We start from the raw sequence: 15,719 nt of genomic DNA, 5'->3' as shown, positions 1-15,719 counted from the left end.
GTGAGCTCGTTTCACGTCAATCACCTCCTTAAAGATCCTGCAAACACAGCCATGCTGGGGGTCCCTGGAGCGAGGGCTTCCACGTGTGAACTGGGACACCACTCAGCCCCAGGTGCCCCTGGAGCTGCGCTGGCCGCGTGCAGTGGGAGCCCCGTGCCGGGGTTCCTGCAGCACCCTCTCCACCCAGCAGCTTCACCGGAGCGCAGAGGCCAAGGCCCGCTTCTGACGACGGGCCCGGAAGCCGTCCCGAACAGAGCTTCAACAACTGAGAAGGACGCTGTTCCACCACTGAGCTTTGGTGGTGCCTCAAAATACAGGCTGATTTTAGGAACCTGTCGTTTTCTTGGAGCAACTCGGGAGCTCCATCTTGGACCACCTTTTCTAAAACAAACTCACCAACGCTCTTGAATTCTGCTTCCTCACAGGGGAGAGAACCGCTGGCCTGGGCAGTGTGACTCCTTTCTTGGCTTCCTTAAGCCACGGCTGCCCAGGCTGTGCTCCCCGCCCCATGGACACGAACAGGGTCACAGCTGACCCATGCAGTCCCAGAGATGGGCAACCAAAAGCTGGCAGGCAGCAAGGGCCCCGGCCCCTGTGCGTGTGAATACCAGACAGGAGACAGACGGAGACCCTGTAGAATGAAGGAGTGCTCGGCACTTCGTGACCTCGGGGACAGGCAGCCCAGGACCAGTGGCTGCAAAGAGGTGCAGACGGGGGAAAGGCCACCAAGGAAAACCCAATGACAGAAACTGGGCCACATCTCCTTACGCTGGTGCCCAGAAGGCCCACGCCGAGGCTCAGCACCGTCCTGCAGGAGAGAAAGGAAAACCAAGGAACCGCGTGAGCCCTCTGGCTCTGCCCCCGTAGCAGCTTGCTCGCCAGCTCTGGCGGTCACGCAGTTGGGCCAGCGGTCGTGTCCGGAGGCTTTGCTGCAGAGGCACCCTGTGGTGGGGTCGTGATGGTGACAGTCACCAGGGCCACCTTTCAGGACTCAAAGGCCACTTGTGTTAAGACCACCGTGCGGGTGTCTGATGGGCTACTCTGGCCCTCAGACGATGCTAAACGTGGGTCCGTGCAGGGCCACGAAGGGTACTGGTGCACCGTGGACCGCTGGCCGCTTCACGCCGCCTCGGCCTCCGGCTTCTCACTCCACAGACACCTGGCCCCAGCCCCCACTTGGGTCCTGTTTTAGGCAGCTTTTTGGCTGCTGTGACCAAAAGACCTGACAAGAACGATCTTAAAGAGGAAAGGTCTACTTGGGCTCCCGTTCCAGGCAGCCGGCTCCATTCCCGGGACTCAGGAGAGGCAGAGCATCTGGGAAAGGGTGTGGCAGAGGGAAGCAGCTGGGAACACGGCCCCAGGAGGCGCGCTGCCCTGGCCTCTGGCGATACACCCCAAGGACCCGCCTCCTCCAGCCACCACCTGCCTGCAGTGGCCCCGGGGATCCCCGTGGGGGTCGATGTGCTGCTGAGGTCGCCGTGCGCGTGCCAGTGATCCCTTCCAGCCCTTCCTGCAGGGTCACACGGCTGCTGGGGACACCTCACGACCAGACCGCAAGGGCAGGTGCGGAGCGACGGGCAGCCAGGCATTTGGCCCCTGGCACTGTCACGACACAGGCTGCTCCCCAGCCTCTGCTGCCAACCAGCTCCCTGCCCTGGCACCCCGGTGTATGTCCCTGTGGCGCGCCTTTTCCAGAATGCCATCCGACCAGAGGGCCCTCAGCGCCTGGCTTTCCGTGCTCAGCCGGATGCGTTCCCGGCTGCCCACTCGTGCTGCGATCCTCTGCCGGGCGGTAGTCCTGTGTGGACAGCGCCTGTTTCCCCACCCAGGAGGTGGGTGCCGCGTGGCCGTCTCCCACGTGAAGGGACAGCTGCTTGTGGGTTGACCCCGGTGCACTGCTGGGTCCCGGCAGTTTCTGTGCAGAACACGTGGCTGGCAAGGCTCACCCAGCTGCTTCCCACCACGGTCGCAGCCCTGCACCTTCCCGCCAGCCCCCACGGGAGCGCCACCGCTCCACCCGCTGCCAGCATTTGGTGCTGGGTTTTGAATCTCAGCCAGTCCCTCAGGCGTGCAGTGGTCTCCTTGCTGCTTGAGTTTGCCTTTCCCTGTGCCCACTGGCTGCCTTGGGCTGGCTCTGCCTCCGAGTGGCCCGTTTCCTCAGGTGTTCTCCCCAGGCCAGCTGCTCCCAGGAGACGCCCTCTCTACTGACGCCCTGGCGGATCCTGGAGGACAGCCATCCTGCAGAGGCCTGTTGGGGACAGTGCGCCACTCTTATGGGTCACCCTCCGGCGTGCTGTGAGGAGTGTGAAAGCAAAATCACCTGCACTCTGCACCTCGGACCCTCCTGAAAGCGGGACAGGATGGTGCCACACAGCCGAACCTGCAGCTGGGCCAGGTGTGGCCAGACCTAGCTCGCTGTGCCCAAGTCTGATGGCTACACACAGGGCTGGACCCCAGCAGACGGCATGGCCTCCCTCCAACCCACCAGAGGCCTTGCTGCCCTGGCTTCCTGCCTCCCCCTCCGCCGCCCGCCGCCAAGCTCTCCATGCAGTTGCTGAAGCCACCCAGCCCGAGGCCCTGTGACGCCCACCCGGTCCTGCCCAGGCTGTCCTGCTGCCCTGTCAGATGCTCCAGCCAGTGCTTCTCAGTCAGGGGCCACTGCGCCCCACGGGGACACTGGACTGCCTGGGGTAGCTCTGGGTGCTGTGCCCAGGAGGGGCACTGTGGGCATCCTGTGCCCTCACGGGCACACAGGTCAGGCACGGGCAGGGTGAGTGTCCCCCGCAGGGCTCGGGGGGAGTCGCAGGCGCTGGCTCCAGCCCACGTGCCTGGGGACCAGCGTCATTAGCGTTGTGGCACGTTGGGCCTCGGGCCACAGCGTTGTCACCTTCTTCTCATCTTTATCTTCATCAGGGAGAAAAGCAAAGAAAAAGTGGGAGGTGAGTGAAGAGGGCACGGCCGCACCACGTGAGGCCACGAGCCCGAGCGCCTCCGCCGCGGGTCCCTTGGCTGGGGCCTCATCGTCACACGCCTGTGCCGCATGTGGTGACGGCCTTCCCGCACCGCGTGTAACAGGAAGGCTCACTGATTGTCACTCTCGCTTTGCTAATTTTAATTTGGAGCATCAACAAAAACTTAACTGGTTTTTTAAAAATTTACTTTTAGTCGTGAATGGACACAATACTTTTTTTAAAAATCATTTTTGTGGTGCTGAGGATGGAACCCAGTGCCTCACACGTGCTAGGCAAGTGCTCTACCGCTGAGCCACAACCCCAGCCCCCATTATGGTTTTTAATTTATTTTCAAACTCAGTTAATTTATTTTCAAAATCAGCTGTGGCTCAGTGGTAGAGCGCTTGCCTAGCACGTGTGAGGCACTGGGTTCCATCCTCAGCACCACATAAAGATAAAAAAATAAAGGCACTATCAAATATGGGGGAAAGAAACCATTTTAACTGTATGTTATAGTTAATTTCACGTGTCAACTCAGTTGAGCCATGGTACCTAGATATTTGGTCAATCGTGATTCTGGATGTTTGAGGAAAGGTGATTTTGAATGAAATCTGCATAGCATCAGCAGACTTTTAGTGAAACAGATGACCTGCCACTGTGAGGGTGGGCCTCATCAAATCAGTTGAGGGCCTTAATAGAAAGACTGAGGCCCCCTGAGGAAGAAAGGATCCACACCCAAACTTCAACCCTTACCTGGGTCTCCAGCTGCCGGCCTACAGACTTGCCAGGTTCTACATCTCATGAGCAAATTTCTTAAAATAATCTCTCTTTCCACACACATACATGAAAATACACAGTACATGTTTTTCTTATAAAATGGCTTGGTATTTTTAAGTGACTGACACCTCCTTACTCACATGACCCTGGCTATTTCCCCCTCGTGTTTTCTAGTTTGAGACAGAGTTGCTTTGCATGCATGGGTAGCTCTGTAGCTGCCATGAGGGCACACAGTTGTTTTAATCGGCTTTTTTGCTGCTGTGACCAGAAGACCCTACAAGATCAATTGGGGGGAATTTACTTGAGAACTCACAGTTTTGAAGCTCTCAGTCCACGGATGGCCAGCTCCATCCCTTGGGGCTTGAGGGGAGGCAGAAGTGTGTGGAGGAGAAAAGCAGCTCAGGACATGGCACCAGGAAGCAGACAGAGCTCCGCTCACCAGGGACAAAATACATACCCCTGGAAACCCAGCAGCAGAGGAGGCTGAGGCAGGAGGATCGCGATTTCAAAGCCAGCCTCAGCAACTTAGCGAGGCCCTAAGCAACTCAGTGAGACCCTGTCTCTAAATAAATACAAAAAAATACAAAATAGGGCTGGGAATGTGGTTCAGTGGCTAAATGCTCCTGAGTTCAAATCCCCGGTACCATAAAAGAAAAATCCAAACCATAAATATATATATATATATATATATATATATAATTATAACACATAAACATACACACACACACCTGAAGCCACGCCCAGTGACCCACCTCTTCCTCCAGCCACACCCCCCCCACAGTTACCACCCAGTTAACCCTTGTCAGGGGATCAATGCACTAATTAGGTCAGAAATGTCACAACCCAATCACTTCACCTCTGAACTTCTTTGCGTTGTCTCAGGCGTGAGCATTTGGGGGACACCTCCCATCGGAACCATCGCAACCATCATCCCTCAATCTCTTTAGAGGTGGGTTCCAGGACCCCTTGGATACAAAACCCCACAGGGCTCAGGCTCCTTGAATGAAGCACCAGGGCTTACCTGTGACTCGCTCGTCCTCCTGTTGGCTTTAGACGCCCGGGTTTCCTACGACACCTGGTATGATGTGTTATGTCATAGTTGTCACACTAGATTGTTTAGGGAATAGTGACCAGAAAATCCTGTACATGTTCAATGCAGAATTTTTTTCAAATATTTTCAGTTTGCAATTGGCTGAACCTGAGGATGCAGAACCTGCAGGTACAGAGGGCCCCTCAGAACCATGCTGAGAGCGGCTGTCCAGTCTGCCCAGAGCTGGGGTCGTGGCCATGAGGACGGCAGAACACAGGTGAAGCTCAGGTCTGCCTGTACCTGCCTCCCCGGAGGAGGACACTCAGGCAGGTGGGGGAGGATGGGCAGGGCAGGACTTCAGGCCAGAGCCAAACCTGGAAAACAGTCCTGGAGGACCAGCATCCCCGGTGCTGCTGGGCACCCAGGCACGAGAGGACAGCAAGCCATCTTCGGATGTCCCTGTCCATCTTCGGTAGATCCTGGAACACAAACAACCGTGATGAATATTTGTCAAATGAACAAATGAATGGAAGACTCCTGAGAGGTCACACTATAAGAAGTGTCCGGATGCACACAGCTCACGTCCTCTGCTCTTCTGGGTCACACTGGCTTGAGTCTTGTAATGGACCCCTGGAGAGGCTGGGATGTGACTTGGTTTGGTCCACAACCTCTCCATTAAGCACCAAGAGATGCCGCTGGCATGAATTTCCTGGGAGAAGGGCTTTCCAGGCAGGGCGAGGTGAGGAAATGGGAGATGTGCCAGTTCCCTGAGCTGCAGTTAGCCCTTCCCTATGGCAACTGCACCTGCCTGTGAGCCATGGTGGTCGGGGAGCCTGAAGGGACAGTTCTGAGCTGGACCCACCCCATCCTGCGTCCCTTGGCTAAGGCAGGGGAGACAGAAGGACACTCGTGCTTCACTGTTGAAATTCCAACTGCCCTTTTGGTTTTATTTTGCGTTTCCTTCGTCCTAATTCCCTGCTCTCAGCCATTTCCCCACCTCCTCCAAACCTAGAGCCAACAGCTAGGTCATTCTCTGCTGGGGATTAGCCCCCAAGTCCTGTGGAGTTTCTGCAAGTTGGACTGGTGATGTAGGCCCCTGCCTTTGAGCCCAATGTGGCTGTGCAAGTAAACATGAGCCAGTTTGGGGACACTGGCATGGGGACAGAAAGCTGTAGTAACTCGTTTATGTGCAGGTCACAGACCAACCTCTACGTAGTGGGACTGAGAGGTGTGTCCTGGACCTGGGGAGCTGCTGGATACTGCTCTGGCTGGGGGGTCAGAGAAGAAACCGTGGCAGTGGTCCATCTTATGTTTTAAATGTAGCCCCTGCTGCTCTGCCACTACCACTTCTTTTTAAAATGGACATGTTTCTCTTCCTCTCTCCCTGCCCCTCACTAGTCTCAGGGAAACAGGATCACCTTTCCTCCCCATCCTGGGCACAGTTATCTGTGCTGAGCACACACCCGCCACAGGGAGAGTAATCCTGATTTTGGGGATGGCACCAGAAGGTCTCATGCATGACTGTCTCCCAAATTCACAAGTGGATCACAACTCCAGCAGAGAACATGTGGAATGCAGCCCCTGAGTCACCTCTTTAAAAGTCCCTACTCCTGCTGAGGGGCAGAATCACAGCTCTAGGACAGGAGTCCCCTGAGTTTCTCCTTTGCTAGCAAAACAAGAAACCTACTTTTTCCTTTTTCTCAAAACCATGTTCTTATTGGATTGGCATCAGGGACAAGGACCGAGCTTTTGACAACAAAACTGCAAAGCAGCACACATGCTGACCAGTGGCCTCTGAAAGTGGACCAGAGTTTTTAGCTCACCTGCCCTGGAGACAGGACAATGCTACACTCAGGGATCACGTGCCCCAAAGGACAACTGTAAGGTCTATTGGCAACGTGAGGTCCTTCTGCAGAGTCCTAGTTTTCCTGTGTAAAATCCTCTTGAGTCACTAGCGCCAAGGTCTGAAAGGTAATTAATTGAGTGCCCCGATTCCCAGTGATTCTACACTTCCCCCATTATCACACTCTGTGGTTGGCTTTTGAGTCCTTCTGTCAAAAGACAAAATCACTGTTTAGTTTAATGATCCTGGAATCGGGAAACACTTCATTCCAAGTAAGAACCAGGGTTCTGCAGGGCCAGGCAGAGGAGGTTGGTTTTACAGACAGAGAAGGGCTGTGAGGAGGAGCAAAGAGCAAAAGCAGGCTGGTCATTTCAGTCACTTTCCCTGCAGGTGGGGCAGGGAGTGTGTTGCTCCAGGTCACCTTTTTTGTGTAATGATCAGGGCAGAAGGATCTTCATTATCACATCAGTTGAAACTGGCCTTTTTGGGAAACCTGGCAGTTGTCTGATCCTTATTTCCAGTTTCAGCTGTGATTTGGAACTTTAGCATAAATGACTCCATTTTGATTTTCAGCCTGGCCTGTAGGGGCCTGGTGCAGGAGTCCAGTCCAGAAATGGCCTTTTGTAATTTTTATTTAACAAACTTTCCAACGTGTCCAGATTTAACACCACTTCTGTAAGCAGCCTCTCCTGACATCCTGGTTTTAAACCATTATACATCTGGGTAGAATTTCTTTGAATTTTTCTCTAAGCACTGATCTTCACTTTCCCAGCTTTTATAAATGAGGAAATAGGATATTTTGAGCAAATTCTCTCTATCAGTTGATCATCATACAGGTGAAGGACGAGGGCTGTCTCTGTCTTCTGGCCTTTGCTGGTCTGGATCTCACGCTCCGTGTTTCCCCAGACTTGGAGCGTGGCTGATTCAGCTCCGCTTTGTGCCTGGCTACTCACTCTCGCCATGCATGCCAGGACACGTCCACCTGTGGTGTGCTCTCCAGACTGAGTCCCGAGGCCACTCCCTAGTCAGCACAAGAATGGCAGCCTCTCCAGCTCCTGTTGGGTGCTTCCTGGTGCAGGGACTGTGTCAGCACCTAAACTTCATCGTCGCATCCTCACATGCAGCACAGAGGCTGACATGTTGTCCCCACTTCACCAGTGAGAACCCAGCGGGAGCAGAGGCCACGACGCTCCCCCAGGTCACCCAGCCAGGACTCCAGGAGCTGGCCTTTCCCCTGGGGACTCACCACCCACACCAAGCTCTGAATGTGGCACATCGGCCTCTTGGTGCCTTTGTAAAAAGAAAAACCCAGGTATCTGTGAGGCTGTCTCACACTAGCTGTGCCCAGAAGAATCCCTACACTACAGCTCCCGTCTTCATTTGCTGACACCAAGGACACTTTCTTGGTTCCTCTTCATTTCAGAAGTAAACGATGCTTCTCGAGCTCTGGGTGCGCCCTCTTTATAGCACCGTGGGCACCAGGTCTCGGGTCTGAAGGCTTCCCACCCAGGCGAGGTGTCCCTGCAGGGCCGCCCTGCCCTGTGCTAGTCTGCTCTTCGTCCTGTGTTTGCTTCTGCGTCCTCTGCATTGTGGTGTGTCTTTGGTCCCATTTGAACGTGGTCTGGGCGAAGCTATTTTGAGGGTCAGTTGACACTGCTGAAACAAGGCCTGCTGGGCCGGCGTAGCTCAGAGGCAGAGCATGTGCCCAGCTGGCATGAAGCACGGGTTTAACCCCCAGAGCCAAGAACAAAAACAAAAGACAACTGATGTCTCTACTGTGACTGAGACGTCTTGGTGGTCACTTGATTTTTCTTGGCACCTCAACCCTGGGTGGGCCACCACTGTGCTGGCCAGTTTGAGAGGGAGCAAGTAGCGAGGCCCCTCCCTCAGAGCACCAGGGGTCTGCTTCAGCATCGTGCTGACGAGCTCACTTCAAACCCCTGGGGGGAACTCAGGCCTAGTTTTAGAGTATCACACTCCTGGTAGGAGATTAAGGACATTATCTTGACATCCTCACCACAACATTGTGATCTTCCTCCCACACAGCTCCTAAAGTCCTCGGAATCTTCACAGTGGTAAGTGAAGGCTCTCTGTGTCCTGTGAGCTGACTGCTGGCTGGCAGCCCCCAGGGGGCTTCCCCGGATGGGGGTGGGCGCAGGAAAGAGCAATGCAGCAGGACAGGGACCTTTAGTCCCAACTGCTGCAGAGGGGGCGGGCAGAAGGTTAAGCTGCTCACCAGTGGCCAGTGATTTGTCAATCATGCCTTCCTGAAGGCGCCCTGAAAACTCGAAGGACAGGGTGTAGAGCGCTGCCGGAGGGGAACACGGGGAGCACCTCAGGAGGGACCGGAGCGCCACCCTCCCTGCACCTCAGCCTCCACAGCCGTCTATCTGGTGCTTCAGAATATCCTTTCCAACAAACTGCAAGCACGTCTCCCCGAGTCTGTGAGTCACTCTACCAGACAGTCCAACAAGGAGGGGCTGGGGATCCCTGGCTTGTAGCCAGCCACCAGAAGCACAGGTCACAACCCGGGCTGGCAACTGGAACCCTCAACCTGTGGGACCGACTGCCATGTCCAGGCAGACAGTGCCGAACTGACTCAGGCTGCCCAGCGGCCGCCTACTGCTGCAGCGCCTGCTCAGGGTGTGGAAACCCCGCATGACCTGTGTCCAGAGCAATCACCAAGACAGAGGAAAGCGTGAACTCCAACTTCCCTGCAGATGTGCCCATCGCGATGGCACCAAACCATCGCTCCAGGGCATTGATCCCAAGGGAGAGCTGGATCTGAATGGATGTCAGACATCAGAGGGCTGCCCAGAGGGCTGCCCCACTGCCCTGGCACATGCCACTACCACCTCATTTCTAAAATGTAGTTGCTTTTGTAAGGTAAAGTATTGGGAATTCTTCCAAATGTTATTTAGAAACTCTAGACTTGCTACAGACAACGGCATGTAAAATGAGTTCCATATGAGGCTAAAGCCACAGGGACGTCACTGTGGTTCTCAATCACCGGCCATCCCCACCTAACGACGTTCCAAGTGCTGGAACTTAACCGTCATCAGCACGGCGGGGGCAGAGCACCTATTTTTAGAAGTGGTGATTTCACAGGTACGGGAGACAGTGCACCAAATCCACTGAGTCACCTCCACCCAGGGAGTGGGGTGCAAGGGCAGCTGCTCTCAGCCCAGAAAACTGATGAGATCACTGGGCCCAGTTTTTTGGAGAGTGCTCCAAATGCAAACTTCAGGTGGAAGTTCTGCAATAATTTATAAAGTCTTGTTCTGAAATCAGTTTTAAGGAAAACTTGAGGGTAAACGTGGATTCAATTAGCATAAGCACACTAAACTAAAATTCTGGCGGTGAAGTTCGGCAGACACGTCAGAACCAAGCTGAAGCACGTACCAGGTTTCTCTTCTCAGTGAGGGACTGAGACTGCTGACTCTCACACAGCACTCAAGTCTCCATGGACCAAGAACAAAATCAGAAAGCAAACCAGAGGCCAGTTCCATCTCGGGTCCTTTCAGAAGAGCCTGGGTCCATCACTCAGCCAGCATTTTGGCCAGTCACTGGTTATGTGTGCACTGCCACCTGCAGCTTGGGGTCCAAAACAAATGGACACACTTGGCTGCCCTGAAATGCCACGGAGGAAAGGGCTGCCTGGGTGAAGTTTCTCTGGCGAGTTCATTGTCCTCTCCCACAGCCTGGGACCTCAGCCTCACATCCAGAGCAGCAACCGTCAGCTCCCCACCCGCCTGCCCAGGAGTTGGCAGAGCCTTCGTCAGGGACAAAGCTGGACCCAGGGTTGTTGCTACTGCACAGAAACGGGGTTATTGATGACCCCGAGCGCACCCCTGAGCCCTGCCCAGGGCACGCCATGCACTGCAAGGACAAGCCCTGCTGTGACCACTGCTGGCCGCAGTCCTGCTCAGGGTCTGGGCCCGGGAGGGGCAGGCGGCACCACTCCTTGCCTCACACTCCTACCAAGAGGCCCGTCTGTCCCCTGGAGAAGATGCCCACTCCTTGAGGGGAGAGCCCATCCTCACAGTGCCAAAGTCTGATGGGGACATGGTCACAACCCTGCATGAAAAGATAGCGGGTCCCTCCCTCCACATTCCTCACTCTTTGGAAACAGTTTCTCAACCGCTTCCCTGATCAAACATGGGCCTTGCAGTGTGGATCCCTTTGCTTCCACTTGTTTTCGGTTATACACTTTTCTCCCTTCCCAAGCATCTAACCAAAGTGCTGCGCTCTGGATTCGCCCCCTCCCATTGAGGAAAGAATAAGAATAAGGGCTGAGCAGTGAATGAATTCAGCCAGCTACATTGAAGCATTTCGGAGCAGCATGATTTATTAAAGGCCACAGGTGTTGCTGTAGGAAGGTTCCAGCTTCCATTCCTCCTCTTTCTAGTCTTCAGGAACCTTGCTCTCTTCAGCAGGTAAAATGGAATTATTATCCCTAAAGAGCAGAGTGACCGGGAAGATGGGTTCATGCGGAAGGCACACAGTAGGCACTTGTTGAAACGTAGCTGCCACTCTTCACCCAGTCCAAAGCACTGGGGACAGGAGCATCCACCTTTCTTTACCAAAGAAATCCCATGGTGTGAATTTTAAAGGAATTACACTCCTCACTTCCTTTTATGATAGCAGCTTATAGAACAGCACAGAGGAAATTACATCCAAACTCATGTTCTTAATGTGCACGAAGTTTATAATCAAACAGAATCACTACTGCCATTACACACACACACACACATCCAAGTCCTCTCACCAGCTTCCTGAGGGCAGAAGGGTTGCTAGAAACTGGCATGGAGTTGTTGGTGTCATTTGGTGACTACCAGCAACTGCTGAGCTGGGGGAACCTCAAGGTTGGTGTGTAAGGCTATGACAAGGACTGGGAGGAGAGGCCTTCAGAGAACACCATGCCAGCATGCCCACTAACATAGTGGGCAGGGCCTCAGCTTAATTGCCCCTTTTTAATGGTAATCTTTAAGGACAGGGCTTTTCTGTTGTGAGAGCAACACTTGACCCAACCAACTTCACAAGCTGAAGTGTGTGCCAGGACCTAAGCCTTCCAGTTCCGGGCTGCGCTGTGTCTGAAGTGGTGGCCATGTGGAGGTGGCTGTCGTAACCCTGCTTCACAGCATTCTATCATCTACCACCTTCCTTAATTTTCCCATTTCCCATTCCCTTTTCTATCATGTCCTTTTCAGAAGTCACCCCTGCCTCATTTACCTGCACATAGGAATGCTATCTTCATATGCGGAGAATGTGAGCAAATTCAAAATCTTGAGCTGAGGAGGGTGTCTGCGTGGGCTCGAAATGCCTTCTCAGCATTCCCACGAGAGGCAGATGGGGATCGGGCAGACAGAGGCGGCAATGGTTGACGTGGGGACTGGAGCAACACCACCAAGCCTAGGAATGCCAGCTACACCAGGAGCTGGAAGAGGCGGAAATGGACCCTCCCCACGAGGTGCCCCCCCAGCCTTGACCTCAGCGTGGTGATGCAACTTAACACCCACCTTCAGAACTGTGGAAGAACAGACTTCTGTTGTTTTAAACCACCAGAGTTGGGGTAATTTGTTGAAGCGAAGGAAACTGATAGCTCACCCTCTACTCCAGCCTAATTTTTTTTAAGGGACAAGCACCCAAACCACAGGCTAGGCAAATTTGGATCCCCAGATTTGAAAGCTCTGCATTTGAAAATGAAATGATAATCATGGCTGAGTAAAACTTCCCACTTCCAAATATGGAAAGGCTTGTTTTAAACCCCATGCAGACTTCCCTCCCCCAACTTATGAAAGGCTGTGTTTGTCTGGCACAAGAAATGCAGACAAACTGAGTTTCATAGTATTACTAACACCACAGTGTTGGACACCACCGTAACCCAGTTTCTAAGGAAAAACGCCAACCATCCAGAGCAGCTGGCTCAAAAGCAATGGCCCTAGCAACAGCCCAAAGCTCCAGGAACGCATAGGTTCCAGGCACTGCGACACAGACACACACAGTCCTTTGACTCATGGGAAGAGATGGGTAAATGTCGTGCCGGTGTAACTAAAGCACAACAGGAGACAGCTTTGGTCTGAGGCTTGTAAGGGAAATCAGATGTGCCACTCACACTGAATCCAGGGAACTCGTAGAGGAAGGGACGAAAGTGGGGCACCAGCCTGGGGCAGGCAGAGTGAATGCCACCTGGCAGCACTGACAGGCCACAGCCAACACTGAAGCCTCAGGTCACTGGCAGCCATGGACGGGTGGTACTGACCATAAAGCAAGTTGATCAGATCTACGCTTAGGAAGATCAATCTAATTTAGAACAGGAAGAGAAGGAAGCAAAACTGAACTGGAACTTGGCTGAGCAGCTAGATTGGCCACAGGAGCTGGGAGCCAGGAACAGCAGAAGCAGCACTGTTGAGGATGGTTCCAAGGGGCCTTTAAGAGGTAGACTTTTAAGACCCAGTGACAGTCAAATGCAGAAATTGAGAGAAATAACCATGTTTCTGGCTGGGGTAACAGGGCCGACAGTCCCTTAAAGTTGGATGGGGAAGGAAAGAACAAGCAGACAGCAAGTGCAGCTATGAGCTTGCTGAGGGCATGGCTGTGGGTCATTTAGCCATCTTGGTAGAGGGCCATCTGGATGGCCCAATGAGGTATGTTCTGTATGAATGAATATGTGCAGAGGGCTAGAGATCCTGGGGTGCTTCAGGGCAGAACACTCACTCCATATAAACACAGAAAGCTTCTATCACAGGCCAAGCCCATGCTGCCCACGCAGCAGGCAGGAGGACAAGCAGTCTGGGGTGATGAGAGGTTCTGGCAGGCAGGCCAACAGCACCTGCACAAGTGGCACTAGCAAAACCTATACAAGGTGCTTACCCAGGGGTTAAAGGAGGAGGCTGAAAAGGTACTGCAGGGGTCGGGTGGAGAGGTGACAGACCCTGGAGCAAGATGAAACTGTCCTGGGTGGCAGGAGGGGAGAGGTCACTCAGGTGGAGGGTGACATTTCAGCCAGAAGCAGGAGGCCCAGTAAGTTGGGTTGGGATGGGGGAAAACTGTGAGGCTGGTGTGGGCTGGAGTCTGAACTTATGCCAGGAGCAACACAGAAGCTGAGTACTTGGGTGAGGCAGTGCCACCACGCCTCTTGCTTTTTAAAAAGACACTTCGGTTACAAAGTAAGAGTAAAGAAGAGGGAACCTAGAGGCTGGAAGAGTCATCTGGATGCCAGGTGGGCTGGAACGAAGTGGCTGTGTTGCCAGAAAAGCACTTAAGACGTAGGACAGACAGGACTGAAATGATTGGCCCAATCCCGGAAGTGAAGGGTGAGCTCAAGGATGGCACCCAAGTTCCTGCTCAGGTAACCAGTGACTGTCCTTGGGATGGATGAGGCCCCCGCCCCCAGGGCAAGCGTAACAGGAGAGCCAAGGTCATGGTCCTTAGGAAACTGGACTATGAGCATGGGCAAGGGCAGAGGAACTAACACAGACCAAGGAGCAGTGGAGAGGCAGGAAATATAGGACACTGAGACGTTAACTGCAGCTATTGAGTTTGAGGAAGGAACTGGTAACTGTTGCAAGTGAGAGGTCAACTTAAAGGTCGAAAGTTTCTGCTGCATTTGGCAGATGGGTCAGCCAACTGGTGATCTGTGGCTTCCAGAGGACAAAGCAGTGTGCATCATGTTGAGGTAGCTTAGAAACCAGCAGGTGAACAGGTAGCTAGCTAGGGAAACACCACAGGGCAGCTACTTTTGGCACCAGATATAACAAACCAAAAACTGGAAAACCTGGCTTCCAGCTCAGGCTCAGGCCCATATTGGTTTTCCTGCCTGTAAAACGGGGATAACACAATGCTCACTCAGCCTTGTCACGGGGGACCCTAAAACTCAAGGCTAGTTTGCTTTACCACCACACAGTTCAAAATAGAAAAACATTCTTTAAAATTCTTAAATAGGAGTAGGAGAAAATTTAGGGGGCCAGATTCTTAACACCAACAGTCTTCTAGACATTAGTGAAACTAAACAAACAAAAGAGCTATTAATTTGGAGACAAGTTTTATCTGTACCACCCTAATGCAAGATTATTTCTTCCATACACTCCTCACTTATTAAATTATTTTAACCTAAGTTCATGTGCATAAACTCAAATCTTCAAAAATTTGTTCTGAAAATTAACATACACTGGAAAATATTAAAGCTAATTTAAAATCCAGGAGATTTTAAGGGTTGGTTGTAGAATTTCCCCTTCATAACACAGACTCCGGGTCTGTTCTAAGCTTTGGAGAACGTGTCTAGCTGTTCTACGCAGCCTGTCGGAACTAAAGCAGCTTTCTGTAGAGCTGGCGTGTGCAGTCTGGCCTTTGCTATCTAGCTGGGTCGTAACTGAAAGTGAAGTGTCTTCCAGCACATGGAGCCGTGATGTTCACGCAAGAAAACCCACGCTACATGAGGGCTGGAACTGCGGAGGGTAAGCTGCTTCCTCCTGATCACTTAATGCAATACTTGCTTTTAAAAAAAGAGAGGTTCCCGTCTGTGAAAGCGTGTTGGACAAGCATGTGACAACGGGAGCGGACACTGAATCTGCCGCGGGGTGCACCTGAGGCCCTAACTAGTCTCCTCCAGGTCTCTGCAGCCGTCCTCTGGCGTCTGGTCATTTCAGGAGAATGGAGACCGGTAGTGCAGTTCTCCCACAGCGCCGCGTCCTGGGGCTTCGCACGCAGGCCTCGGCGTCCGGTACAGCCAGCGGCCACCTGGGCACGGCCTCCGCCAGCGCGTCGCAACCGCCCTCCGATAGGCTCCGCGCTCCAGGCCAGAGCGGTCCCGCGGGTGCGCCGCTCCCGGAAGCCAAGAGTCCAAGGCGGCCCCGCCGGCAGGACTGCGGCAGAACGTCCGCAGCGCCCACGGCCGCAGCCTCTTCAGTCCAGCGCGGCCCCTCACCCAGCCCGGCCGCCTGCCCGGGGGACCGCGGACGCTGGCCCACGCACAGAGCCCGGCCGGCACAGCCCCGGACGCGGGGCACCGGCGCGGATCCCTCGCCGCGCCTCGCCCCGCCCTGCGGCTCCGCGCCGCGCACCTCCCTCGCCCCGCCCCCCGGCGCCCGGCGGCCAATCCCAGCGCCGCGCACGTGAC

This window comes from Sciurus carolinensis, chromosome 9, assembly GCF_902686445.1.
Source record: "Sciurus carolinensis chromosome 9, mSciCar1.2, whole genome shotgun sequence".
Classification (NCBI taxonomy): Eukaryota; Metazoa; Chordata; class Mammalia; order Rodentia; family Sciuridae; genus Sciurus; species Sciurus carolinensis.
Note: the sequence above shows the minus strand (reverse complement) of the source record.